We start from the raw sequence: 25939 nt of genomic DNA, 5'->3' as shown, positions 1-25939 counted from the left end.
CCCTGTCCCCGCCTTACTGCACCTGCACACCCGCCCCTCTGTCCCTGTCACAGCCCACAGCCCAAGACACAGGCAGGGATCTGGTGCCCACAGGCAGGGATCTGGTGCCTGTAGGCAGGGATCCGGTGCCCACCGGCAGGGATCCGGTGCCCACAGGCAGGGATCTGGTGCCCACAGGCAGGGATCCGGTGCCTGCAGGCAGGGATACAGTGCCCACGGGTGCGGGGTCTGTACCTTCGTCTCTATCACACTCACCTTGAAATCGTCCTGCTGTGGCCTCTCGGCACACTGCAGTGAAAAACACCCCAAATGCCAAGGTCTTGTGAGCGAGGGAGGGTGAGGAGAGGCCATCAAAGGCCAAAGAAAGCGCCGGTGATCCTGTCCCCGCCCACGGCCAAGAACAAACGTGAGGATGTTGAGGCGCTGGAAACGTGCAAGCAGCTGACCCAGGCCCACCCCCACTCTGTACCCCAGTATCATCCCCTAATTTCTACAGCATATTCCTCATTTCAATTTGATTTTTGAAGAGTAATGAAATTCACGTCACATAAAATCAGCTGTTCCAAAGTGAACGAATCGATGGCACTTAGTGCATCCACAGTCTAGGTCCAACACATGTTCGTGGCAGGAAACCCCACTCCCAGTAGGCAGCTGCCCCCAATTTTCCCCCTCCCCAGCCCCTGCCAACCACCAGTCTGTGATTCATCACTATGGATTTAAGGATTCTGGGACATTCCGTAAAGATGGACTCATACCATAGGTGGTCTTTTGCACCCGACTTCCTTCGTGCAGCAGTGTCCCCGAGGTTCATCCACGCTGTGCACGCGCCTGGGCTTCATTCCCAATTTTTTGTGCTGAGTAATGATACCCCGCTGTGAGGTTGCCCTGTGTCGTTCACCCACTTACCTGTTCAGGGACACATGGGCTCTTCCCACCTTCCCACCATCGTGCATCTGCTGCTGTGAGCATGCGTGCGGGGTGTACCCCGCCAAGACGCACTCGACACCAGTGTGTGTTATGGGATCGGGGGCGTGGAGGCTTCTCCTCTGTCCGCAAAGCAAGCTGCAGGCTGAGGGAGAATCCCGGGGCCCCGCGCACAGGGTGCAGTGGGATTAGCAGCTCCCGCAGCCGCATCCCGCAGCCACAGAGAGAAGGGAGGCAGGGTGGTGCTCGCCCCCAGAAGCTCGCAGCTCCAAGGAGGTACCAGCGGTCAGCACAGCACTGCACACCAGGTAGCTCCCGAGAGGCAGTCTGCTCTCCTCCCGACACTGTGGGGTCTGACCGTCGGTGCCAGCACGGAGCCAGCACAGTGCCAGTTCTCGGAGTGGGTGGGACCCTGGCTGCCCGGCTGGGCCCAGGTACCTGCTGTGGACCTGCTCTCCCGTCAGTGGGCCTGGCCCTGCCTGGTGAGGCTCCCACGTTGTGGATTTTGCCAAGCACCTCACCGGGCCCCTGGGGAGCAGAGAAGGAGAACGCTGAGCTGAAGCGCAGAGGGTGTCCCGGGCACCCCTGCTGATCCAGGCCCTCCGTCTCTCCCTCCCCCCCCCCAATTCAATGCAAACCTAATCTAGAGGAAAAATGAATCAATTGAAACCCAATTGCCTTTTCTCTTTGCACAGACACTCCACACTCAGGGTCTCCTGTGGGTTGGGGAAATGCGGTTCGGTTGGAGGTGGGGGGAGCTCGGCGCTTTCCAGGGAGAAGTGTCTCCTGTCGGTTCTCCATCCTGGGAGCTGAAAAGCAGGGACCCTTCAGCCTTAGTGCAGGGTCGCCGGCCACACCGGTGTACCAGGGTGCGGAGGCCCATTGTCCGCTCAATGGAAAGCTGCCGGTGGTCCTCATTCATGGACATCTGTTGTCCCCGTGTGGGGCCTGCGCCTGGGCCGCCATGGGGAGGGAAGCTTCTTCCGAGGCCCTCACCTCACATGCTCTGTGTCCAAGGACAAGGACAGATGTGTCCCTGCAGGATCGGTGGTGAACGCTGTCTCCACAGCACATCCGACTTGACCAGGCTTCTGCCAGTGCCCGTGAGGGCGTGAGGAGCAGGGGGTATGCTCCGGGGCCCCCGTTTGCAGGACGCATCTGTCTCCAGGAGAGCAGCTCAGCTGGGTGGGCATGCCACTCCAGCTTCCCTTTGCCCACACGGCCTGGATCCATCCTCTTCCCATCCCCACCCACTCCTTTCCTCAACACCAGGGGAGAGGACCAGAAAGCTGAGGAATCGCCCCGGCAGGGGGCTAACTCAAGGCTGCGGCGCTCTCGGGGCGGCTGGCGAGGCAGGAAGCACCCGCATATTAAGCTCTGTCACATAGCAGGAGGAAACCAGCCCAGGGATGTGCAAACTCACCACGCAGCTAATACGTATCAGGAGCAGGGCGTTAAGCACCTCCCTTGCAGCTTATTCTGCTAACGGGCTTTGCTGGCCTTCGGGAACAAGCTGCAGGAGAGTCGAGCAGGGTATTGACATCCGGGCGGCAGGAGGGCGGCCGTCTCCTTTCTGGGCAGGGTTGCAGGGGGGCAGCTGGGGACACAGGGAATGTGGCTACAAGAGGGGGTCACGGCCCCACTCAACTGAGTCTAAGCCCTGCAGCTGAGGAGCCAGGGACGCAGGACTCCCAAGAGGTGGGACGTTCTTGAAAGTTCCAAGTGACCACTATGGCATAGGAGCCAACCGGCTTCTACAATGACAATCAGTGTAGCCCCAAGTGACGTCAGAGGGTCCCTGCGAGAGGGGTGGTGAGACAGGGCCGTTGATCGGCAGTGGCTGCCAACTTCAGCATCAGCACCCGGCTTCCAGGAGGACACTGTGCCGCCGGCCCATCGACGATCTGTGTGGGACAGGCGTGCCCACCTGATCAGAGCCCCACGCACGAAAACGCAGATAGAGGAGCGGAACGGTGTTTAGAGGCACCGTCGATGGGCTCCGGGAAACCACAAGGACTCAGGCCGTTCCTTGGACTCCAGCTTCTCCGATGCGCTTAAACCTTTGTTCGCACATCGTTGCCCACTTGGCGGGGAGGCTCTGGGGCAGAGACAGTTTTATGCTGCGGGTGCAGAGCCACTGCTAATTGAAATGGTTGGAAATGAAGATAAAGCATCTCTGGGATCTTCACGTGACCCCGTGGGAGTGCGTGACTGTGGACTAGCGTCATGTCCGTCTGCGGGGGCCAGGAAGGGGCTCTGGGGTCTCTGCGGCAAGTCGACTGCGTCCCAGGTGTCCACTTGGCTGGGTCAGGAAGGGGGCACCAGCTTTCTGACACGGAGCGGAGTCGAGGGCCCGGAGGAGGGTGTGGCCTCACTGCCTAGTACCCACCCGTCTAGCGGCCGGCGCTGTGCCAGCACCGCCTCCTTGACCCTCTGACACCCCTGCAGGACAGCTGGCGCCTCTCCCATTTCTCGCTGGGAACGCTGAGGCTCAGTGAGCGAGACCATGTCCCTGGTGTCACACAGACAGAAACACCGGGCAGGGTTTCCAATCCAAGAGCATCTACAAAGCTTGAGCTCCTCTCCTGAGCACCTGGGCCTGGAAGAGGATGAAGGGCCCCAAGCCTGCCATCTCCCCGGTCGCTCCATGACCCCGTGACCTGCAGAACAGCACTGAGTGAGGAAGCCCTTGTCTACCCACAAGCCCGTTCCCAGCCATCTCTTTCTGCTGCAGCGGGGGTCCCCGACTTGATCATTATTTGACACCCCCCACTTTTGTGACTCTCTTGTGCTGTTGTTTTCTGAACAAGACATTTAGATTATGGATTTGGGGGTAATATACAAAATATTCAAGAAAGTTATAAAAACATCATCACCCAGAATTGACCCAAGTATTTTCTAGGCCCCAAACCACTCAGACTGTATGTGCAGCTCTCCAGAGCAAGGCTGTTTTGGAGACCAGACCATCCACGTTAGGCACGTGCCCACAGAAATGCACAGATAAAAGTCAGCTGGCTCTAGGGACGCACTGCCTCCTGGAAGCGCAAAGGTCAAGAAAGGGAACTATCAGACTTCTGGAACAGAGGGAAATACTTTTGTTCTGAAAACACTCATTCAGTTCTAGGAGATGGATCCAACACTCAAGGCCACCACCTGATGCTGGGGGCCAGTGCCCCGGGGACCTTGGCTCTGATGCTCGGAAGGACTCCCAGCGACGGTGGAGCAGAAGTGCACCCCTGCACCGGGTCTCTGCAGAGCCCTCACCGGTTCCAGCACCTGCAGCCAATCCCCCGGGTCCAGTGCCTTTCCCAGCCCAGAGCGCATTCACGTGTGAAAAGTAGGAATGTTGTCTTAGCATGGGGAAACTTCATCTATTACTTTTCTTCTAGAAGCCCTGACAATGACACAAGGAGAGAAAGCAAGCACTGCTGACGGGGCTGCTCCCCGTCCATATGGCAAAGCTTCCGTGACGCTGGCAGAGTTTGCCTCCATCCGCCTCAGTGGCTTTCCTGAGAATGGAAACCTTCTGTGGCCGCTCCGAGTGCAGGGTCACTGGGATCACGTGGGGTGGGGGGATCGTGTGGGGCGGGGGCCGTAGCTCCTCCTTCTGTCAGTGCTCCCGCTCCCGCAAGCTGAAATCGAGGCGAGCCATGCGCTGGCTCTGACCTCAGAGACGCCGGTGCTGATGAGCGCCAGGGGCTGCTGGGGGGCAGTCGGGCTTCCTCTTCCTCCAGCCCCTGCAGGCCCAGGAACTGGGGCAGGCGGGCCCCCACACTCAGACCCACTCTTGCAACTTGTGCGGTGGAGCGATGGATCGCCAGGCTTGGAGCAGGCGGGGCGACCGTTCCCACCAAGGTCCCCGGGAAGGTCCCGGGGAGAGTGGGGAAGTCTGCATGTGGGGCACATCCTGAGGGGTCCAGGTAGCCCCAGGAGAGTGTGCGGTGTGCACCGCCCTTGCCGGCAGAGAGGCCCTCTCCCCTCAGCGCCCCTCCCTGGCTCCTCAAGCCATGACCCTCCCCGCCCTCCCCACGCCCCCCTTTCCTCGGCTGTGGCTCAGCAACTGCTCCCCAACCCGCTTTCAGCTTCACAAACAGGAAGTGCAGTGAGCCAGCAGCTCCGTCCGGGTCCAAGCCGCTGGTCCAATCCACTCTTGTCATTTTTCATTCCGAATGAAATTAAGCTCCGGAGAGCAGAAAAGAACCCTTTTCTAAAAAGGAAATGCATCAGCGAATCCCTTAGGGGGAAAACGTTTTGACATGGAAGTTTTCCTGTACTTTATTCAGCCAACACAGCGAGGCTCCCTGTCTCAACACCGCCGCCCCCTGGACCCCCTCTTCTCTCACGGCTGTGTTGTCAGTCAACCTTCCCTTTGATTTGTATTTGCAGGAAAGCCCCCCCTCCGACCTGACCTGTGGTGCCCCTGACCCCGTGCCTCTGTCTCCCCAGCCTTCTCCAGAACTGCCCAGGTCAGTCGTAAGCTGTCAGGCATTTGGTCAGCACTATCTCAAGAAGCAAATAAAACTGCAGCCCGACACAGCAGCCTCTGAATTAATGTCATTCTCCTGTCGTCGTCCCCTGCCCGCCGCCAGCATTTGCTTTCCAGATACATGTGTCTCAGCAGAGTCTGTGGACCAGCTCCACAGCGATCACATTAACGGGTTGTGTCTGTGCTGATGCGTCTGTTCTCAGCCTAATGGCTGCTTCTGTCCCTGACGGCCGTGCCTCCGGTAGGGTCTGTGAGCGCCCGATGCCAGCGCCAGGGGAGCGTGGCCAAGGGAAAGACAGTGCACATACTCACTTGAAGAAAAACAGTATCCCCAAGGCCGCTTAATGATTTTAGCACCTCTTGATGCGTTAAAAGCCCTTGAGGACAGCAGTTAAATCCATGCACCATCGGGTGTGAACCCCAGCAAGATCCCCCAGCACGGTCACTGGGTACGACATGCTGGCCATGCAGGGCCCCGAATGCCATCACAGCACCTAAAGGGTGGTAGGGCCACCCCCAGGCGACCTCCCGCCAGCACCCAGCCCTTGCGTGCCCAAGACATCAGGAGAATGCTCATCGCACGCCATGGCCCTCCCCAGCTCTGCAAGGCCCTTCTCATTTCACGGTGGGGGAAACCAGAGCTGGAAGATGATGGGCAGTTCCAGGGCCACATGGCTGGTCTGGGCCAGGGACTGGAAGCTCTTAGCTGCCAGCGGAGGGGGCAGTGTGTGGTCAGTAGGTGACAGCGGGCATCTTTCCGGCAGCCCCTTCCCTCACTCACACGCTTGGTTCACTGCCTGTTCTCTTCCACTCCCAATTTATGGAAGGTTCTGCCTGGAATGTTCTAAGCAATGCACAATGGATGGCAGAGCTGGGCCCCACGTGCCCACAGCTTCTCTGAAATGTGTGGGGACCCCACACACAGCTGGCCTGCCCTTGCTTCGCGCTCTGTCCCCGGCCTCGGGAGGACATGTGGATGTGCATTCCTGGAGGGGTGCCAAGTAAACAAGACGTTCGCCGTGTTCTGCTCTGCTCCCACACAAGGGCGTGCGTACAGCCTGGCATCTGATCCCGCCTTCCAGAGACCCCCTGGCCCGCGGTCCCTTCCACCTGTTTACGCAGCTATGGCCTTAATTTCAACTCACTGCAGAACACATATGCACCCGAATGAGTGTGTTCCCCTGCAAGGGTGTCACCTGGAGGGCTAAGCGCTTCCAGAGACGCTCTCGGTTGCTCAGGACAGGTGTGAGGCTCCCCTGGGAAGGGCCTGCAGAGCTGGTGTGGAAGGTTCCAGAGGGAAGAACAGCAGGCCCGGTCCTCCCCGACTCTGCGTGTGTGCGTGTGTGTGTGTATGTGCACGGGCACCCCTGTCCTCTGCCCAACTTGCCCTCAGGTTCCTGAGCACCTCCATTTCCATTTCCCCAGGTTGGCGCCAGGCCTGTTCACACGCTGCACTCAACAGGACTTGTGTGTTTCCTTTTTGATGCACTGGTGGTTTTCTTACAGAATTGTGCGTGCACATACACGTGTGTGTGAGCATGCAGCTTCCATCCCCACCTGCAGCTGGGGCTGGGGTCTTCCTGCACGAGCACGTACACACACACACACGCATGTGCGCGGCTGCTTTAACGCCCAAGACATTGTCGTGAGCTCCGAGGGAGCTGGGGGCAGGGAGAGGAGCACAGGGCCCGTTCGTTCGCCCACCCAGCTTCGTGGCAGAGGCACGTCCCACAGCGGCCAGCTGCTTGTGCACCAGCCCTGGGTGTCCCGGGCAGCCGGTGCCCCCGCTCACGGTCAGACCTTCGAGCGTCATAACACAGCCCAGCACGGTTCTCACAATTGGACAACGAAACCATTTGCTCTACGTTAGGCTCATTTGTAAGTGGAAGTATCCGCGTTGCCAGCAACCCCGTGTGCCAAGCCCCACCCTCCCGTCCCGGGGTGCTGCCTCTGGACCCGCCTGTTGGGGCTGCCCCCACACAGCTGTGCAGCCCGGGCCTGGAACGGCAGACCTTCCCCCTCTGCTGGGCGGCAGGACGCCCAGGATGGAGGCGCTGGCAGGGTTGATTTCTGGCGAGGCCTCTCTTCCTGGCTTGCAGACGGCTGCCTCCTTGCTGTGTCCTCTCCCTGCGCACTTGGGGACAGGGAGAGGCGTCTTCTGTGTCTCTTCTCTTCTTACAGGGACTCTAATCTTCAGACCAGGGTCTCACTCTGCCTGAATCGCCTCCCTAAAGGCCCCGTTTCCAAACACGGTCACCTTGACGGTTCGGGCTTCAACATCTGAATTCAGGGGACACAGTTCAGTCCCCAGCAGCCCCTTCTCCAAATCACTCCACTACCACCATCCTCTCCTCTTCCCACCACTGCTCCCCCCCCAAGCCAGGCTTTCCTGGACGGGTGTCTCCTCTCCCAAACTGGGGCTGCTGAGGCCTCCAGTCACTCGTCCCTGGACAACGCTGGACGCATGTAGCTTTTGTCCCTCTCCTGCAGGGCAGGCAGAGCCCAGAGCTTCCCCATGGTGGGTTGATACCCCGCAGCGGACTGGCCTGGCTGGTTGTGGCGATGGCTTTGTGTTCCCTGAGCAAGTATCAGCTGGACAGGAAAGGGTGGTGGGACACAGCCTCCCAGAAGCCACGCTCCTGAGTCCTTTGGAATGTGTGGTGTGGGTTCCCCAAGTGCACGCCCAGCTCCGTGCCCCCACTGCGGGGGGGACCCTCGCTCTCCCCGCCAGAGCTGTAGCGTAATTGGAGGTCCCAGAGCACAGACTTACAGCAGCGTCAGACAAGGCACAGACTGAGTGCCGTTCAGCTGTGCCTGTGAACACGGGGCACCTACTACGGGCCAGGTCTCACATCCCCACAGTGCCCAGCCTGGGGAAGTAGAGACACGATGTCCTGCCAGTCTGAGCCCAGGAATCGGGGACATCAGTTCCCAAGCCCGCGTCACCCCACCACCAGCCCCTCGTTGCCCTCCCTCTGTTCCCTGTCCTGATCACAGGCAGGACCATGTCACGCAGACTGGGATTTCGTCCCCGTTCCACTGCTTGATGGCTGGTGGCTAAAGCCCTCCAAGCGCGAGCTCCCTCGCCATTGAAGGGGCACATGCGGCACGCACCGCCAGCAGGGGTGAGGGGCGTGGGCTCCCTCGCCATAGGGAGGGGCGCATGAGCGGCACGCACCGCCGGCAGGGGTGTGGGAGTGCGTGAGGACCTGGAAGAGTGGATGTACAAAGGCGGCAGGTGCTGGATTACAATCCGGTGTTGGTGTTGCTTCCTCTGGAGGTGACTGTGTCCGGAGCAGGGTGGCCCTGTCCTCCATCCTTCCATGTCCTCTCCGCTCACTGGAGGGGCGGGCTGGGTGACTGCTGTGTGTCTTCCCTGCGTCGTGCCCCCTGGTACTTCAGCCAGGCCAACCCAGCTCACTTGCCCCGGGGGTGTGGCCACAGCCCTCATCCAGAGCAGGGACCGGGAGGGTTAATTCGTCAGTGCCTTCGGTGGGAGGGCTGTGGCTGCCGGCCAAGCCAGTGTAGGGGTGAGTGCTGACAGCACACAGGCCCGAGGGCCCAGCTCACTCCCTGGTTCCCACCCCACAGGGTAGGCAGCTTCCTGGTGGGATTCTGCCAGGCAGGGGTTCCTGCCAGCCTGAAGCAGCCACGAGGTGGGGTCAGGAAGGGCTTGATTTCAGATCCCACCTCCTGGGAGCAGGGGTTCTGTGACAGGCACCCGAGCCACCCCCTAGACCGTGGGGATGCCGGCAGCAAGCACGGGAAGCCTTGCCCCTCTACCTGGGTACCAGGAGCTGGGCCCTCGGCTCTTTCCTCCGAAGCTGTTTCTGCAGGCAGCCTGGCACTGTGGGACCAGGGACAGCTGTCAGGGCTTGTGGGTGGGGCATGGAGGCCCACCTTCTGACACTGGAAAGGGAAGCCTGAGGACCAGCAGAGGGGACGAAGGCCCTGGCCTGCAGCCAGCCCCCGTCCTAGGTTGTCCTGGACGATCCCAGCCTAGGTGTAGCTGCATCTTCATAAGGCTGCATACACCTGCAGTCTGGGGATCTTGTGTCTCTTTGCCGCCTAAGCTATCCTGGGGTTTAGACACCTGCTCCCCTTCCTGGGCGGCTCTTGGGGTTCTGCTTGAGCAGAAACCCTGGGGCCCTCATGGGCTGCCGTACCCAGAGCCCCATGGAGAGAACCGTTCCCCTCCTGGAGCGTCGGGCCCAGGGTGAGCAGGGTCCGCGGGCCGCCAGGCAGACAGTGCCAAGGTATTGACTCGCCCACGGCCTCCCCTGAGCCCACGGCTTTTCCAACAGGCCTGCCCACCCTCCTCTGCTTTCCTTCGCAAGCAAGCCCACGCCAGTGGCCACCAACCCCCACCCCCGCCAGCCCCCTCCCGAGACGCCACCCTCAACAGCTGGCTCTGGCCCTTGACCAGTGGGGTTTCTGCGTTCCCATGCTGGGCAGCCCGCCAGTTCCCTGCCAGCTGGGCAGTGAGCTCAGGCAGCACGGGCAGAGGCCCGCAGCAGCGCGTCCTCTCGTTGGCACACCCCGTTGGTTCCGACTGCAGCGGTGGGCCGCGGGCTAATTTATGGTGTTTCGGGGAGCTGAATATGGGAATGTCTTCTGGTCTTTAAATTAGTCATGAGGTCGGATCCCGCCAGCACAATTAGAACCCTCTGCTAATGATTATTTATGGAGTTTGGAATGTGTATTAACCCGATTGTATTAAATATTAAACTAAATTGTAATACTTATATCTGTATTTACAGTACAAGGTACAGGGTGAGCTGCAGGCCCCCGCCCCCACCGTGGAGTCCTTGGTGACTCAGAGCCTTGGAGGGATTCCAGCAGAGCTGGGCTGTGCAGTGGGGCGGCAGGGGGGTGCCCAGTCCTGAACCCGAGGGCCTTCGAACAGGGGAGCAGCCCAGGGAGCACGGTGGGCCGCACCTGGAACTGTAGGGCCGCCGGGCCTCGCGTGGTCCCTGGTGGAATGTGAGGCTCGGGCTGCCCAGTGCCAGCCCACCACCCACGCCGTCCTGCAGACAAGACCTGCCCTGGCATCGCGGTCCGCTATCAGCCACACGCAATGGACTGTTCCAGAGCACAGAGCTGCATCCCGGACTCGCCAGTGCTGGCGCCCAATGTGGGGGAGGGGGAGGGCTGCAGGTGCTAGAGCTTGCACAGACCTGTGTGGGAATCCTGCACCTGTCCTCGCTACCCACCCCCCAACAGTGGGCCGTGGCCTGGAGGGGGAGCCTGTGCACGCAGATGCTTCGGACAAGCCTGGCGGCTCTGTCAACAAACCCTCTTTTTTTCCCCAGTAATAGCTTTTTTGGAGATGCAGTTCACACCCTGTGCAATCCACCCACTTCGGGTGCACAACACAAGGGTTTTCAAATGGTGGACAACCATCACCACCCTCAACGTAGAGGAGACCCTAGGCCCATCAGCAGTCACCCCCTATTTCCGCACCCGCCAGCCTCAGGCAACAGCTAACCTTCCAGTCTCTGTGGATTTGCCCGTTCCAGACATTTCATGCCCATGGACTTCTATGCTACGTGGTCTTCTGTGTCTGCCTCTTGTGTGTAGGACAGGGACCCAAGGTCCACTGGTGATGCAGCAGGTGTCAGAAGCGCGTTCCTTCCGTGGCTGAGTAGCCAGCCTTCCGCTGCGTGGATGGGCCGCGTTTTGTCCGTTCCCCAGTTGATCACATCAGGTTGCTTCCACTGTTTGGCTACCGTGAATAGCACTGCTGTGAACATGCGTGTGCTCGTTCGAACATCGTTTTCTTTTCTCTTGGGTCACATGGTAACTGTATGTTTAAAGGAAACGTCAGCTCTCCTTGTTCTAGGGTCAAGAGAACTGAGGGCCACCGCTTTCCTGGCCACCCCTCGCGTCCATCTTGGGGTTTTCTGAATGCACTTTTCACCTCTCACCCAAACTCACGATGTAGCCTTGGTTACGTGGGATTGATAAGTGTGCGGGGTGGGGTCATAGCCTCCTGCCAGGAGCAGAAGCCGTTCAGTGATGGCTGATGGGCACCCACTCGTCCTGCCCACTGAGACGACCAGCCCCGTGGAGTTAGCCTGCCCGCCACCCATCGGCCCATCCCCGCCCCCAGTTCGGTGAGCACGTGCTCTGCAGGCAGCACTGTGCAGGGGCGGCGAGGCCGCCAAGTGATGGGGGGACAGACAGGGTCCCCGAGCTCATGGAGCAAATAGTCTGGGGGGCGCAGTGAGTCCATAAGTGAACGAACCGGCCAGGACACCTGGCTGAGCTGCACAGCTGTGGACGGCCTGGGCCTCACTTCAGGTCTGGTGGGCGGGGGCCTCTCTGAGACCTAGCTACCTGGTGAAGTCGGGGGACAGAGCGTGCTGGGCACAGGGCAGGTGGCATGAGGGCGGAGGGGAGGAAGGAGCTGGGCAAGGTAGGCAGGAGCTCTGGGAGAACACTGTAGAGATGGGGAGAGGGCAAGAGACCAAGTGAGGAGTGAGACAGAGAAAGACAGACAGAGGCAGAGACAGAGAGATGCAGGGGTGTAGGAAGTATAAGGCAGGGGTGTAGGGCAGTGGGTAAGGCAGAGCACTTGGCCCTCAGCCTCAGGCTGGCAGATCAAGGAGCGCGGTGAGCCCAAGGGAAAGATGACGTGAGACACGCGGTGGCCTGGATGCAGAAAGCAGGGGGGTGGGACCATGTGTTGGGGGAAGCCCTGAGACTTGCCTGTGGGGGTTGGGGGCTGGGGGGGAGGGGACACAGAGGAGAATCAGGACTGGCTCCTGGGCTCTGAGCTGAGCAACAGGGTGGATGGCAGAGCCATTTGTCAGGATGGGGACAAGTGGGGGACAAGCAGACTGGGGCACGGGACCAGCCTGGGTGAGAGTGGAGAGACTCCAAAGCCACACTGATGCCATGGGCGCTTTCCAGGCGTCACCGGGCAGCTTGCTGAGCCCCATGTTGGGCGGGGGTGGGCCGTCAGGAGGAGAGAGGCCAGCCCTGCCCCCGCAGGCACAGGAGCCTAATCCCCCAAGTCTGAGCCGGACTCCATCCCTCAAGGTGAGAGAAGCACGGAGTGCTGACTGCACGCCAGGCTCGTGTTGCATGCACTCGCTTCACTCCCCTGGGCAGCCCAGGAGCTGCGCCATTTGCCCGGTCTACAGACGAGGAACCAGGGGCCCAGATGCTCATGGTTTCCAGTGCCTCCAGCCCAAAGGCAGGGGAGTGTCATGAGAAGGTTTGTGGGTGGGTAACCGTGCAGACAGATGGACGCTGATGACAGGGACGGCCAACAGAGCACCTCGGCTCAGCGAACTGTGTGTGCGGGGTCAGTGCCCGCCCCTGCGCCAGCCCAGGAGTCCTGCTGACACCTGACCATCTCCTCGTGTGGCCAGGAAGGCACGGGATGCTAATTTGGGGCACACCTGTGCTGAGTCACCAGCCCTGGAAGGGGCGTGCCCACAGGAAGGTGGTATGGCCAGTGGGGAGGGCATTGGTGCCCTCAGCCCCTGCTCCGAGGGGGGGGGCGTGCTTTCCAAGCTGGCTGTAGGAGGGTCAACCCAAACCACAAAAGGGAAGGCTCAGAGAACATTCTGGACTCTAGGTAGCCAGGGAGCTCCTGTCCCCCAGCCAGTGGGTGGCCAGCCTCCAGCCTCAGTGAGTCAGGGGGCTCAGGCCCATCGGTCACCAACCTGTTCTTCAGCCCCAACCCCCCCAGAGATGGGGGGCATCAGTTCTGTCCCCTTCCTGCTTCCTGGAAGCAGGGTCCCTCAGGACGTGGGAGCACTGCCCATTTCCAGCTGGGTTAGGACTTCCTTCCACTGTCCCTACTCTCAGGGCCCCTGGTTCAGGGGTGGGTCTGGAGAAGGGGGACACAGGGACAGGCAGAAGAAGGGATCCAACTCATTGGAATGACAGAGGAAAAGGCAGAGCTGGGAAGGGGGTGTGAACCCTGATTTCCTGCAGCCGGGCCTCCCCCTTGGCCCAGGGAGGGACTCCACACAGAAACAAGTCAGGTGACAAAACCAGCTGCAGGAGCCCCAGGTGAGCAAAGCACACAATTGAATCCATTCCCCCACATAGGAAAGGCCCTGGGTGAGGCCCTTGGCTCCTGCTCAGGAGAGGGCCCCTGGGCGGGGGGGCGGGGGGAGCCCAGTCCCGTGGGTACAGCTCCCACGGAGGACTCAGCACAGGACCGCCTGGCTGGGAGAAGAGGTAGTGGCTCTTCCCAAAGGCATGCTGTCCAGTAAGGGAGGACTCAGCTCAGCTCTGGGATGTGCCCAGGGACAGGACAACGAGGCCCAGGTAAAGCCTTCCTGCAGATGTGACCCGAGCGTCCCACCAGAGGCCACCCAGAGGCCAGCGTGCCAGCCGGGCTCACTTTCCGAGTGGATGCTGATGGGGGGCTGTTTCTCTTCTTGGGAGCTCTGCCCACACACCCCACCAGCTGGGGGACTTCCTTGGGGTCCTTCTCTGCCCTCAGTGCCCTGACCTGACCTCTGAAGGCTGGTAGGACAGAAGGAGGCACTTGTGAGAAGCAGACCTGCCTTGTTGGTGGCTGGGGTGGGGCTGCGTGCCGGGAGCTCCTGAGCCTCCAGGCCCCGGGGGTCCCATGGGGTCATGATGGGATTGGCCCCTTCTCATTGATCTGACAGCTACACTTTCTAGGGGGCCCTGCACCCTTTTGTGACCTTGTCCTTACTGTTTTTAACGAGGAAACAGGAGTCCAGAGAGGTTTGGTGATTTGCCCCAGGGCCCAGCAAAGCAGCCTCAGGGTTGGAGCTTTGGGGAGGCATGGTGTGGGGGGTGGAATTGGGAGAAGCCCTTGGTTGGGGGAGACATGGTCCAGGCGCCCCGGAGTCTGATGGCAGGAGAGGGATGGGGGAGAGGCTATGGGGCAGGGGTTCTGAGAGCAGCCTCAGGGCCCCAACTCTTCTGTCACGGTCTTGAAAGTCACAGGAATCTTCGCACCGGGGCCACTTTGTCATTCTGCACTGGGCCCTGCAAATTAAGTCAGTGCTGGGTTTTGGCGTCCAGAAAAAAATGAGTCCAAATTCCAACCCCAATATTTTGTTCCATGACCTTGACAAATTACTTAACCTTCGTGCTGCGTTTCCTCTCCTGTAAAGTAGGATAGAGGTGGCTCACGGTGACACTCGGCGAAGGAGCTCTCGCAGTCTTTGGGTGGGTGGGTGCCGTTGTCTCCGCACCTCTGGCTTGGGGGTTTGCCTCACATGGTAGGGGTCCCACCACCGTCCTGGGGCCCCTAACCACAGTGCTCTCCAGCCCCCGCATCTCCGGGTGCCCAGAGGGGTTGGGTGCAGTGTCCTGGCACGGAGCGCCTTGCCGAGACTTGGTGGGAAATGGCAACCCTCATCGCAGCCCCGGGACAAAGGGGACACGTTAACACTTGAGGAGGTGAAGCAGGGACTGGGCGGGGAGGAGGGAGCCTGGTGTTTGCTGGGGTGACAGTGGCAGGTGGTGTAGGCTCCAGGGAAGGGACACGGGAGGAGCAGTGAGACTGCGGTTGGGGGCAGGGCAGTGAGATCAGCGCTGGTGTTTGGGGGTATGTGTGGGACCCCAAGTGGACAGGTCCCTCGCATGTGGATGTGGCTCTGAGCCTGGGGAGGGGGAGGTCTGCAGACTTCCATGCGGAGGTGCTCAGCCTACCACTGGCCCTCCAGGGCATGACGGGGTGGCCCTGTGAGGGACATGGGAAAGTGGAGGGCCTCCAGGGCTCCCCCAAGGACCTCCTGTGACACTTTGTGGTTTTATTTTTATTTATTTATTTATCTTTTAAAGATTTTATTTATTTATTTGACAGAGAGAGAGACAGCCAGCGAGAGAGGGAACACAGGCAGGGGGAGTGGGAGAGGAAGAAACAGACTCCCAGCTGGAAAGCCCGATGTGGGGTTCGATCCCAGAACTCCGGGATCACGCCCTGAGCCAAAGGCAGATGCTTAATGACTGAGCCACCCAGGCGCCCCTGTGGTTTTATTTTTAAATAAATGCCAATGACAAGGAAAGAATGTGACCAACCAGGAGGAAGGACCCTGAGCGCCCCTAGAAGGAGGGTGGAGAGGCAGGGAGTGGACGGCTCCCGATTTCTCCGCGGAGTCGGAGGTGAGGGCACCCGGAAGTCAGGTGTCAGAGATTGAGGCAGAACAGAGACACTGTCACACGGTCCCCATGGAGACTGGGAAGAGGAGCCCAGCTGGACAGTGGACAGTCGCACAGGCGGGTGTAGGGCCTCCGTCCTGGGGTGTGGGGGGCCCGGGACTCTCGGCCCCGGCCCCAGCAGGCTGGAGCAGGTGGGGGGGCAAGTACTTAGGAAGCACCTACTGCATACCGGGGGTCAAGGACAATGTGTTTGTTTAAATGGCTGAATCAGACATCGGGGTGAGCGTCCTGGGGCTCTTGTAACAAATTACTACAAAATGGGGGTTTAAAACAACAGAAGTTTATCCTCTTGCGGTTCCAGAGGCCAGAGATCTGAAATCAGGGTGTCAGCAGGGCTGCGCTTTCTCCAAAGGTCAGGGAAGAGTCGTCCTGGCCTCTTGCAGCCTCGGGCTTCTGGACTCGTAGTTGCAAACGTCCGGTCTCCGCCTCTGTCTTCGCACAGCTGTCTCCCCCAGCAGAGCCCATGTGTCTGCATGTCTGTGCGAGTCTGCCCTTACAGAGACCTGAGGCATTGGATTTAGGGCCACCCTCATCCACTAGGACCTCATCTTAACCCAACCAGGCACAACTGCAAAGACCCCCAGTTCCAACTAAGGTCGGACGTTCCAGGCGGGCATGAATTTTGGGTGGACACTATTCACCCCAGAACAGCATCTAGGCTGGATGAGGAAGGATGTGAAGATAGGCAGAGAGAAGGGGACACTCAGGGGACGAGGGGCAAGCTGACCTCATGAGGTTGGAGGTCGGCATCCTCCATGAGAGGAACAAGTGGGGACAGGGCTCACAGGCCACCAGGGGAGGGGGCAAAGGGGCAAGGAGGGGAGGGCTGGGACGGCAAGGCCATCGGATAGGTCATTACCTGGAGTTGGCCAGGCCATGCATGTGGCCTAGTGCCCAGGAGGAGGAGATGTGGAACGGGGTGCAGTCATGTAGTTGGGTCACAAAGGAGCATTTGGCTTCATTTTCCCATGAGGTTGGAGGAGACTGGGTCCGGGAGCTGTGGTGCAGAGCTCAGGGGACAACACGGACACACTTGCCGACCCCGCAGTCTGGGGACGTGGGGCGTGAACAGCCAGATCCAAGCAGGGCAAAAGACCAGAGGTCTGTCTTGGAGGAAGGGGTTGAACTTGACCTCTGTGGTCCAGAGGGCAGGGCTCGGACCATGGGGAAATCACTGGAGGCAAACCTCAGTCTTTTCTAGGGAAGAACTTTGTAACAAGGGGAGTCTCTGGGACTGGGCTGGGAGGAGAGGCCCACTGGGCTGGGAAGCACTGGGGTCAGCACCAAGGCAATGTGGGGTCGGCCAGGGCTGGGCTGGAGGACCCATAACACCCCGCTGACCGTGCGCGTCCACACACCAGCCTGGATGCTGGTGTGGATGATCTGGGCCTTTCAGGAGTAGAGCGAGAGGATGGATGTGAGGTGAGAAGAGAGAAGAGGGACATGAGCAAGACGGATGGCCCCGTGACGTGTGCAGGTGAAGCCTGTGGCTGGGGGGTGACCGTGGATGGGACACTGGGAAGCCCACCAGAAACTGAAGCTGGAGCCACGTGCTCCCTCCTGCACTGGGCGTTTCAGCTCCAACTCCTTGGCTGCACCCGGTACGCCCGGGTCTCCGTACTGGCCCTTCCTGGGCTTCCCCATGGCTCAGCTGTCGCTCTCCCCGAGGAACGGTGGCAGCCAGGTTCTGCACGGCCAGGCAGGGGGCCCCTGGCAGCTTCCTGCAAGAGTGATGGAATAGACGGTCACAGTGTTTCAGGACCAGACACACCTTGGGGGCCTTGGGTCCCAACCCATCAGCTTGAAGATGAGACAGAAGGCCCCGGGGTAAAGCGACTTGCCCAGGACTATGCCACGCTGGACTCAGAGGTGGGTCCGGGGCCCAGACCCAGGGAGACACGGCTTGGACGTGGTGCCCGTGTCCACCCAGCAGGCGGGATCCGGCTCCAGCACCGACCACCGGCGTTAGCAACAGACCCCACAGGCCGGGGCCCGTCCCCCACAGACGCCAGCCAGAAGTCTCAGAGAACACTGGTACTTCTGACCGACCAGCTATAAATTTAGGGGTTCCCATGACCCCTCAGTTCCATAATTCACTATAATTCGCTAGAACCCCTCAGTGCTCTAATTCTGTGATGTCTCATAGACCCAAGAGAGCCCTGTACTTCCGATTAGTTTTATTGTAAAGAATGTACACAGGACGAGACCCAGGAGGGAGCTGGAAGTTCCATGCCCACCCCCCTGGAATCAAGCGTGTTCCCGTCCTGGCACATCCCTGGGCTCACCAACCAGGACGCTGCCCCAGCCTTAGGGCCCAGAGTTTGTATGAGGGTTTCATTACGTAGGCATGATTGATGAAATCATTGGCCACTTGATTGAACTCAATCTCTAGCCCCATCCAGGAGCCTGGGCTGGTCCAAACTTCCACCCATCCAATCATGAGGTTGGTGACCTGCCCCCAACCTGAAGCTACCTGGGGACCACCCTTCGCATCGCAGAGACCCTCCTGTCCCTCAGGAAATCCCAGGCTTGTGAGGCTCTTCGCCAGGACCACAGCCCAGCAGCACCCCCTTTGGGTCAGGCTGGCAGTCCCAGTTACATGAACATAGCCGAACAGTCCCACTCCTGATGATGGCAAAGAATCCTCTCGAGAAGAGTACCAGGAAGGTTCCACTCCCAGAATGATCCCGCCAACACACATGTCACCTGGGCGAGACCACCCAGCAGGCCGATAGGAACCAAGGACAAGAGGACAAGGTCCAGGCCAAGACAGTGAGGACACTTCCTTCAAGGGAAGAGGGGCAGCCAGCTGTCCAGGCCCCTGCAGCAGTGGGGGGACAGGGGCCGGGACAGCAGTGCCCAGGGACCTCCTTAGCTGACCTCGGACTTGCTCTGCTGCCAGAAGATGGGCCACTCTGCACATGGAGATGAGAGGCATCACTTGCAGGAGGGAGGGCAGGACATCCCAACAGAAGCTTGTGTAGACAGTGTCGCCTCTCCGGCCCCGGGGAAGCAGCCCTGTCTGTCAGAAAAGCCTCTCAGTGTGAGTCTGTTACTGCCCGAGATTTGGGTGGTATTTGCCCGACAGCGAATCTCAGTTCCTGCTGTCTGAGCAAGCTGGACGCAGAGCCGTGGGCCTTGTGGACTTGAACCGTGTGGGGCTCCACCCCCAGCCAGTTCCGGACCGCCTGTCCAGTCACCTGCAGCCTGCACTGCACACGCCTGCCCAGGGTTGGCCGGCTTTCCCGGCCTGGGGCTCTCGGGAAGCAGTTTATAAGCTTACCTGCGAAATCCCAGCCCAGTAAATCTCCGGAATGGGAGCGGATTCACCTAATGGAATTAAAAAGTATAAAATAGTGGCGATCTTGAAAGGGATTCGGAAACTAAGCCCCTTCTGGAAATTGGAAAGTCGCTCACATCAGCCGGGGAGACCCTGAAATTACAACCTGTGTGCCCGGAGGTAATGAGGTCAAACCGCTCCACGTATCTGAGGGGAAATCGGGCTCTCCTCTAAAAAGTGAATTAAATGGCAGGCATCCCAGCAATCCAGTGGCCATAATTTACCTGGGTTTTCAAAGAGCTTTGATGAGTCCTGCCTGAGAGCCCATCAGGCCAGGGGAACAGGGAGAGGACGGTCCACTGCACGTGAGCCCTTCGTGAGTGAGAGGGGTCCTGGGGCCAGCTGCTCCCAGACTGCCTGAGGACAGTTCATCGTGGACCCCCGGGGCTGGCTTTGGGGAGGAAGCTGCCATTAAATTTAAAAACTTCAGGGCGACTCATGAAGTCTAGTTTCCTTGGGAGCATTTCCACAGGCCCAGAGGCAATGAGGTTTGTTCTTCAGAACTGTTTGCCTTCTGCCTTTGAGCCTTTGAAATGCCGGCCGGGATGCTGTCCGCGCCCCGCTCTCCCCCGAGCTGCCCCAGCACTGGTCCAGCATCAGCTCTGGACAGATGCGGCTTGGGCTGCTTTCTGGGCAGGGTCGGTGCTGTTTTTGTGCACTGCCACAAATCTGCCTTCTTCTGGGCTGACGGCCCCCCAGGGCAGCAGGGGCGACCCGATGGCTAATGCTCCGTCCTTCCCCAGACCTCCTTCTGGGCCGGGTCCACCAAAGCGGCCATGGCCAAGGAGAAACCACAAGGAGGTAGTGGCTCCCACCAGTCCTCTGAGATGCCCAACACCCGTGCCCATATTTACTGAGGGCCCAGGAGTAAGACAGAAAGATCCGGGTAGGATGACCTCGTCAAGGTGCACAGGAAAGATGCCCTGCCAGGCTTAAGCTGCCGACCAGAGCATGTGTGCAAAGGTCCTGTGGCTGCAGTAATAAATGACCACACACGTTGGGGGGGGCTAAAACAACAGAAATGCATTCTGTCACAGGCTGAAATTACAGTGCTAGCAGGGCTGCGGTCCCTCCAAGGACTATAGGGGAGCGTCCTTCCTGCCTGTCCCAGCTGCTGCTGCTGGCTCAAGGTATCAGTGTCCAAATCTCCCTCCCTTATAAGGACACCTGTCATTGGATTTCAGGCCCACCCTTAATTCAGGATGATCTCATCTCCAGATGTGTAACTTAATCCATCTGCAAAGACACTTTCTCCAAATACAGGTTCTGGGAGTTAGGACTTGGACATACCTTTGTGGGGGACACAATTCACTGCTCTACAGGGCACGAGCATGCGTTCATCCAACAGATACTTACTAGGCTCTGCTGTGTGCCAGGCACTGTTCTAGGCACTGGGGATCTGGGCAGCAGTCGGCAGTGTCCTAGATCTCATGCAGCTGTGGTTCCAGGCAGGGAGCCGTGGGACGTTCAGCATCCTGGGTCTGCCACCCCGCTGACTCTTACCTGCCGGCCTAGAAAGAAGGGAAGGGTAGCTCACATAGGGTCAGAGAAGCCTTCTGCCTCCAGCCTCTTCTCCCAGCAGCCACTCACTGAGCTGCCACAGAGCAGGGCAGGGGTCTGCAGCCAGGCCTCTGTGACAGGGGAGCACCTGACTGGGGAAAAGAAGGCACCCTGTCAGCAGAAACTCTGTGTGCCTTTCCAGGGTGCCAAACAGATCACATAAATTCAAAGTGCTACAGAATTTACAAAGCCCCTGTAAAGTACCAGCCTTCGCTTGGATTGCTCCTTAAAAGTACTGGCCCTCTTCCAAGATGCTGTGCGGGGGGGAAAGGAATGGGGAAGAAATCATGAGAATGTTCTCCTGCTGCAGTTCTCACTCCCGGCTGAACATGTCCGGAACCGTAAGCCTCCCACAGCCCGGGGACAGGCCCAGCGTCCATTTGGGTCTGAGAAGGAGGGCTCTCACTGAGCATCTCAGAGCCATGGGGATTCTGGAATGCCTCGTTGGCCCTGGAAGTGTTACCCTACCTGAGCTGAAGGCCCTAAGTCTGCTCAGCCAAGTGGCCACCAAGGACAAGTTCTTGGGGGTGGTGGCCGATGCCTACTGATACCAGCCTTACCTGCCGAACTCATCTGTGTGCTCCTTAAGCAGCGAGAGCAGGTGCTCCGTGGCCAAGGGTCTAGAAGGCACATCTCCCTATCTGGGCTACCCCCACACTCATGGCCGAAGGCAGATGGATTGGTTTCCATCGAGTGGGAAGGAGAAGGATGATTCTATTAAAGCAGTCACGGCCTGGCCTCCCTCGTGCCCCAGGCAGGGATTCGTTCCTGTGCTGCGCAGTGAGAATGGGCCTGGATAAACACCCGAGCTCTGAGGCTGCCCTGGGGGGCTGCTGTCTGTAGCCTTCCCGATAAGCCCACAGAGACTGCCCACAGCTCTTTCCGCTCTGCCTGCGGTCCACCTCTCAAGAATGAAACCATGATTAAGGGGTCCTACCCTCTGAGCAGACAGCGGCACTGACCTAATTTAGGACCCTAATCAATTTACCCCCATGTGATTAATTGAGATCTTCCCATTGATTTTCCTTCAGAGAACAGCCGAGGTAGAATTCAGAGAAAGGGACAAGGGCTCATCTGCCCCTGCGGCAGGGAACCGAGAGCAGGGGCTGTATCCCCCCTCGTCTGCGCGTGGGACCGGCCTCAGGTGCCCCTCCTCTCCGGGGTCCCACACGCAGCTACCGTGGGTGGGCGCTGGGGAGACTCAGATCACGGGGAGCCTCCAGGGCGGGACTGAGGCTCAGAGTCAGGCCTGGCCTGGCGGCGGCTTCACTGTGTAATTTGTAATTCTTACAAAGCCATGACCCAGGAGGAGCCCTTCCAAAGTGGTTATTTTGGTTAAGAATGCAGCCCAGGCAGACAAAAGAATTTCAGAGTCACTCAAAGTTTGAGTCCCATGAATGGCCCGGAATCCCCAGTGATGCTGTGTAAACACGGCAGGTGTTCTCATGCCTTCTTCCCCGCCCCCCTCCACACTCCATCCGAAACCAAGACCCTGCTCAGGGAGGAGGACTGCCTCGGGGAAACCGGGAGAGGAAGCCACTCTGGGGACCTCTGCCGAGCGAGGAAGCCTGGGGGGCTTCGGGCTTTGAGCCCAGCTTGATCCTGCGACCGAGGTTGCTGTGGAGAGCAGATAAAATAGAAGAGTTTAGAACAGAACAGAATTCTGCTCTCTGCCTGCATGGTGTCTGAGCTGGACTCAAAGTGTGGCCCCGTCTCCAGCCGCGTCCGCATCACCTGGGGCCGTGGGCCTCACTTGGGACCTTGTGAGAAATGCAGCCGCTCGCTCGGCGCCCCTGCCCCCACCCCAGACCTGCTGAGTCCAATCTCTGTTTTAGGAAATTCCTGGGAGACTCGAGTGCACACAGCAGCTTGACAAGCACGGTCCTGGAGGACTCCGTGGAAGCTGGTAGGCATCGCTCCACCGGCAACTTCTGGCTTCCAGGCCCCCCTCACTTTGCTCTCTGCTCTTTCTGACGCCACTGCTGTGGGGCGGGGGCTTGGAAGAGGGGGGAGGAGGAATTCTGTGCATATTAGTTCATGGGTGCTCATGCTTCCTCTTTAGTTTGCTCAAATGTATTTATGGTGTGTCGGTTTTGACCCAGGCCCTGTCTCGGACTCTAGAGCCACCTAAGTGTCCACATCAGTGGACAAAACAGATAAAAGTCTCTCATGGAGCTTACCTTGTGCTGGGGTGGGGGGATGGACAATCAACAGAATATACAAATAAGCAAGCTGCATTGTGCTGGGGGAGCTCAGAGCCATGGAGTGGGGGTGGGAGGTGTGTGTGTGTGTGTGTGTGTGTGTGTGTGTGTGTGTGTGTGTGTATGGGGGGTGAACTGTGATTTTAATCTAGGTGAGAAATTGTATTGCAAAGACCTCGGGGAAGTGGGGTTTGGCTGGGGCAGGGGCAAAGCTGGAGTAGGTGCAAAGGCGCTGGGGTAGAGTGTGCCTGGAGGGCTTCACAGCCAGCAAGAAGGCCAGTGGTGCCTATGGAAAGAGCAGGAGGGTGGTGAGGTCTGTGGGTGAATGGACCAGAGCAGGTGGGGCTCCAGAGCTGGGGACGGACTTTGAGGTTTATTCTGAGCATGAATCTATGATGCAAACTGAAAATCTCTCAAATATCCTGGTTTTCTCTACTTGGTGGACACCCCGTGAGCCGTTTCTCATCTTCCCAGTGGTCAGGGCATTGGACACCCCTCGGGCCCAGATAATAGCAAGCTGGCTGCATCCTCCCCCCAGGCCCATGACCAAGCCTCTCTGTGCAGAGGCCTGGCCCTTGGGGTGCTGCTAGCTTTGGCCTTGGCGGGGAGTGGTCCCTTTAGAGTCAGGGTCTCAGGCCTGGCCACCAGCTGACCTCTCGGCCTTAGAAGCAGCCTCTGGACACCTCTGACTCTGTTTGGCACCTATCACGGGCCCACGTTCTTCCCTCCCAGGGGTCCTAGCTCTGAGGTGCTGAGGGAAGAGCGGGGCCCCATGTGGGGCTCCCACAAGGGGTATAAGGCACGTGCGAGCTGAGGTCTGCACTGGATGTGCTGTGGGGAGTGGGGCACCAGGCTGTGACGCTGAGGACCAACCCTGGGCTGTGGGTGGTGGAGAGTGAGGGCTATTCAGGCTGGACTGACTCTCCTTATCTGCTGATTAGACAAGGTGGCAGGTAGACCCGGCCCGGCCTTGGCAGGGGAGGTAGGGGCTCTGCAAACAGCAGCGAGACACGGCGGGGAGGGGTTTCCAAGGGGCTCTTCGCACAGGACTCCACCGGCTCCATGTCTCCTGGAGGGTGACGGCAGGAATGGGCTGAGTCCATACTCTGTTTCCTCGTCTGTAAAATGGGGCTGATGTTCAGACCTGCTTCTTAGGGGCTCCCGGAGGGCCACTCAAGAGCTGACTCGGCTAAGCGCTATGATGGGCACTGAGTTCAAAGGGCTGCTATGGGCCCCAACCTGCGGGCAGGCAAACTGGCATGGGGAGGCCAGGGAATGTGCTCGGGGCCTTCCAGCCCGATGTGGCAGAGCCTTGATTCAAGCCCCCTTTCAGTCCTGCTCTGGAGCTCCATCCAGAGAGCAGACCCAGCGGGTGCCCTGCTCACAGGCCTAGGCTGGCTTTCGGAATGCACCCCCACCCCGCCCCCAGGGCACTGGCAGGAGCAGGCCGGGCAGTGCGTCTGCTGCACCTGCTTGCTCATTTCCCAGCCTCTGACACTCCCATTCAGCCAGAGGGTTGAGGTTGGGGCAATCCCATCGGCTCCCCTCACCATCTCCACCAGCTATGTGTGCTGCTGGCGGCCTTCCTCCCGCTAATGAGCTCCTCAGAGCTGGCAGCTACCAGCCAAAGCCCTTGTGAGCTGGCCCCAGGGCTGCTCTGTTTGGAAGGTTTGCTCTCCCCTCCCAAAGCCTGTGGCCACTCAGGCCATCTGCCCCGTCGACCTTTGGCCCCAGGTTGGGGCCGCTGCACCTGCAGAGTTGGCAGGCTGCCAGAAGGGCCCCGGAAGACCCAGACTGATGTGTGTGGAGCCGTCACAGCTGGGTTCTTAAGAGATGCCCTGTTGCCACAGAACACAGGCTGTCCGGTCCAGGGGGCACTCCGGACCTGTGCGGTCCAAGCAGCACCGGGCTCACTGCTGCACCGGGGCCCTGGCCTCTCCTCAGCTCCTGGGGAGCGCAGGGTCGCCAGCCCAGCACAGGGTGACATCTAACGTGTCCCTGCTCTACCCGCTTCCAGCCCCTCCCATGGCGGCTGAGTGTTTCCCTCCAGGTTGCAAAGCAGCGTCTCTCCCCTACTGGCGGCTAAAAGTTCTGCTCTTCCCCTGCCTCCATGAATCGCCTCCCAGATGAGACTTATTTGCAACCTGTCTTCTTAAAATAAGAGAGGCTCTTTCTAGGTGACAGCCCTCCCGTGCTGGTACCTTTCCCATATGCCTCCGTATGTGGGCAGGTGCCCTCGACCCAGGGGGCCGGGGACCCAGAGCATCCTCCCACCACATGGTAGCAGGTCCTGCCCTGGCTGACTCCACTCAGGAAGGGCGTTGTGCTCACCCTGTCCCGCACTGTCCTCACCCCGAGGAGAGCGCAGGCCCTGGGGTAGAGCCTACAGATGTCAGGCCGAGTCTTCCACTCGCTCTGGGCATCAGGGCGGCGTCTCAGGAGAGAGGGAAGTGCAACCACAGGAAAACGGCATTTGGCATCCCCGGCCGCCCTGCTCTCTCCGCTCCCGTACACACTTCAGCCTGATGTGCAGAATTTACAAGGCAACGAGAATTTTGACATTTCTGGTTCTGAGCTAGTCTTGGGGGTAGAATTGCAAAGCCAGCTGTGGCCGCAGAAAGAGCAGCCCTCCCTTGAGCGCAGAGCCGGGAACATGGGTCTTTGGGGCCACATCTGCTGGGACGGTGCTTTGAGCCTGGCGTCAGCCGCTGCCCTACCTCCAAGGGAGGTTGGGATGGTCTGCTCGCGTTCAAGGTAATGCAGGTTACCGTCTGTGCAAGCAGCAGTGCAGGAAAAGCAGGTGGGAGTCCCCTGGGAAGTCACGGGGTCGTCTCCCACAGCTCCGGGTGCCACACCCTCACCCTCCAAGGGTCTGCACGTCTCCTGCTCCGTCCCCTGAGCAGCACCTGGAGCCCTGCCCCCAGAACTTATAGCCCCTTTTACTCTGTCCGGGATCTGTCTGTGAGGGCCCCGGCGTCATTCCAGCCGAGGCAAGTCATGACCCATTTCCACAGTGACCCCCGTGAGCCGGGCCGGCCTCGCACACTCCCGGTGCCTAGGAAATGTGGCGTCGTAACGGCAGCAGCGCCGAGGGCGTCCGTAGCTACCTGCCCAGCGAGCGGTTTTGCGTGAGGGAGAGTCTACCCTCTGCTCTCGCCTCAGTACAGGACGGATGAGGGGGGCTGTGAGACCTGGGGGTACAGTTTCAGGATCTCCCTTATGGAGGGAGTGTCCCTGCGGGCCGCCCCGCGAGCTTCGCCTTTG

General features: G+C 59.5%; 1 protein-coding gene across 16 annotated transcripts in view; it reads left to right on the top strand.

Moving 5' to 3' along the window:
* RBFOX3 (RNA binding fox-1 homolog 3) overlaps nucleotides 1-25939 on the top strand; it is a 422918-nt gene that overhangs the window by 255776 nt on the left and 141203 nt on the right. Inside the window, exon 3 of one of the 16 annotated variants that reach the window (XM_034640561.1) lies at nucleotides 22310-22380. The exons of the other annotated variants lie outside the window; for them this stretch is intronic. The gene's annotated coding sequence lies outside the window, so the exon portion shown is untranslated. The remainder of the gene's footprint in view (nucleotides 1-22309; nucleotides 22381-25939) is intronic. 16 annotated transcript variants of the gene reach the window in all.

This window comes from Ailuropoda melanoleuca, chromosome 13 (assembly GCF_002007445.2).
Source record: "Ailuropoda melanoleuca isolate Jingjing chromosome 13, ASM200744v2, whole genome shotgun sequence".
In the NCBI taxonomy this organism is placed as follows: Eukaryota; Metazoa; Chordata; class Mammalia; order Carnivora; family Ursidae; genus Ailuropoda; species Ailuropoda melanoleuca.
Note: the sequence above shows the minus strand (reverse complement) of the source record. Positions and strands in the feature narration are given on the sequence as shown.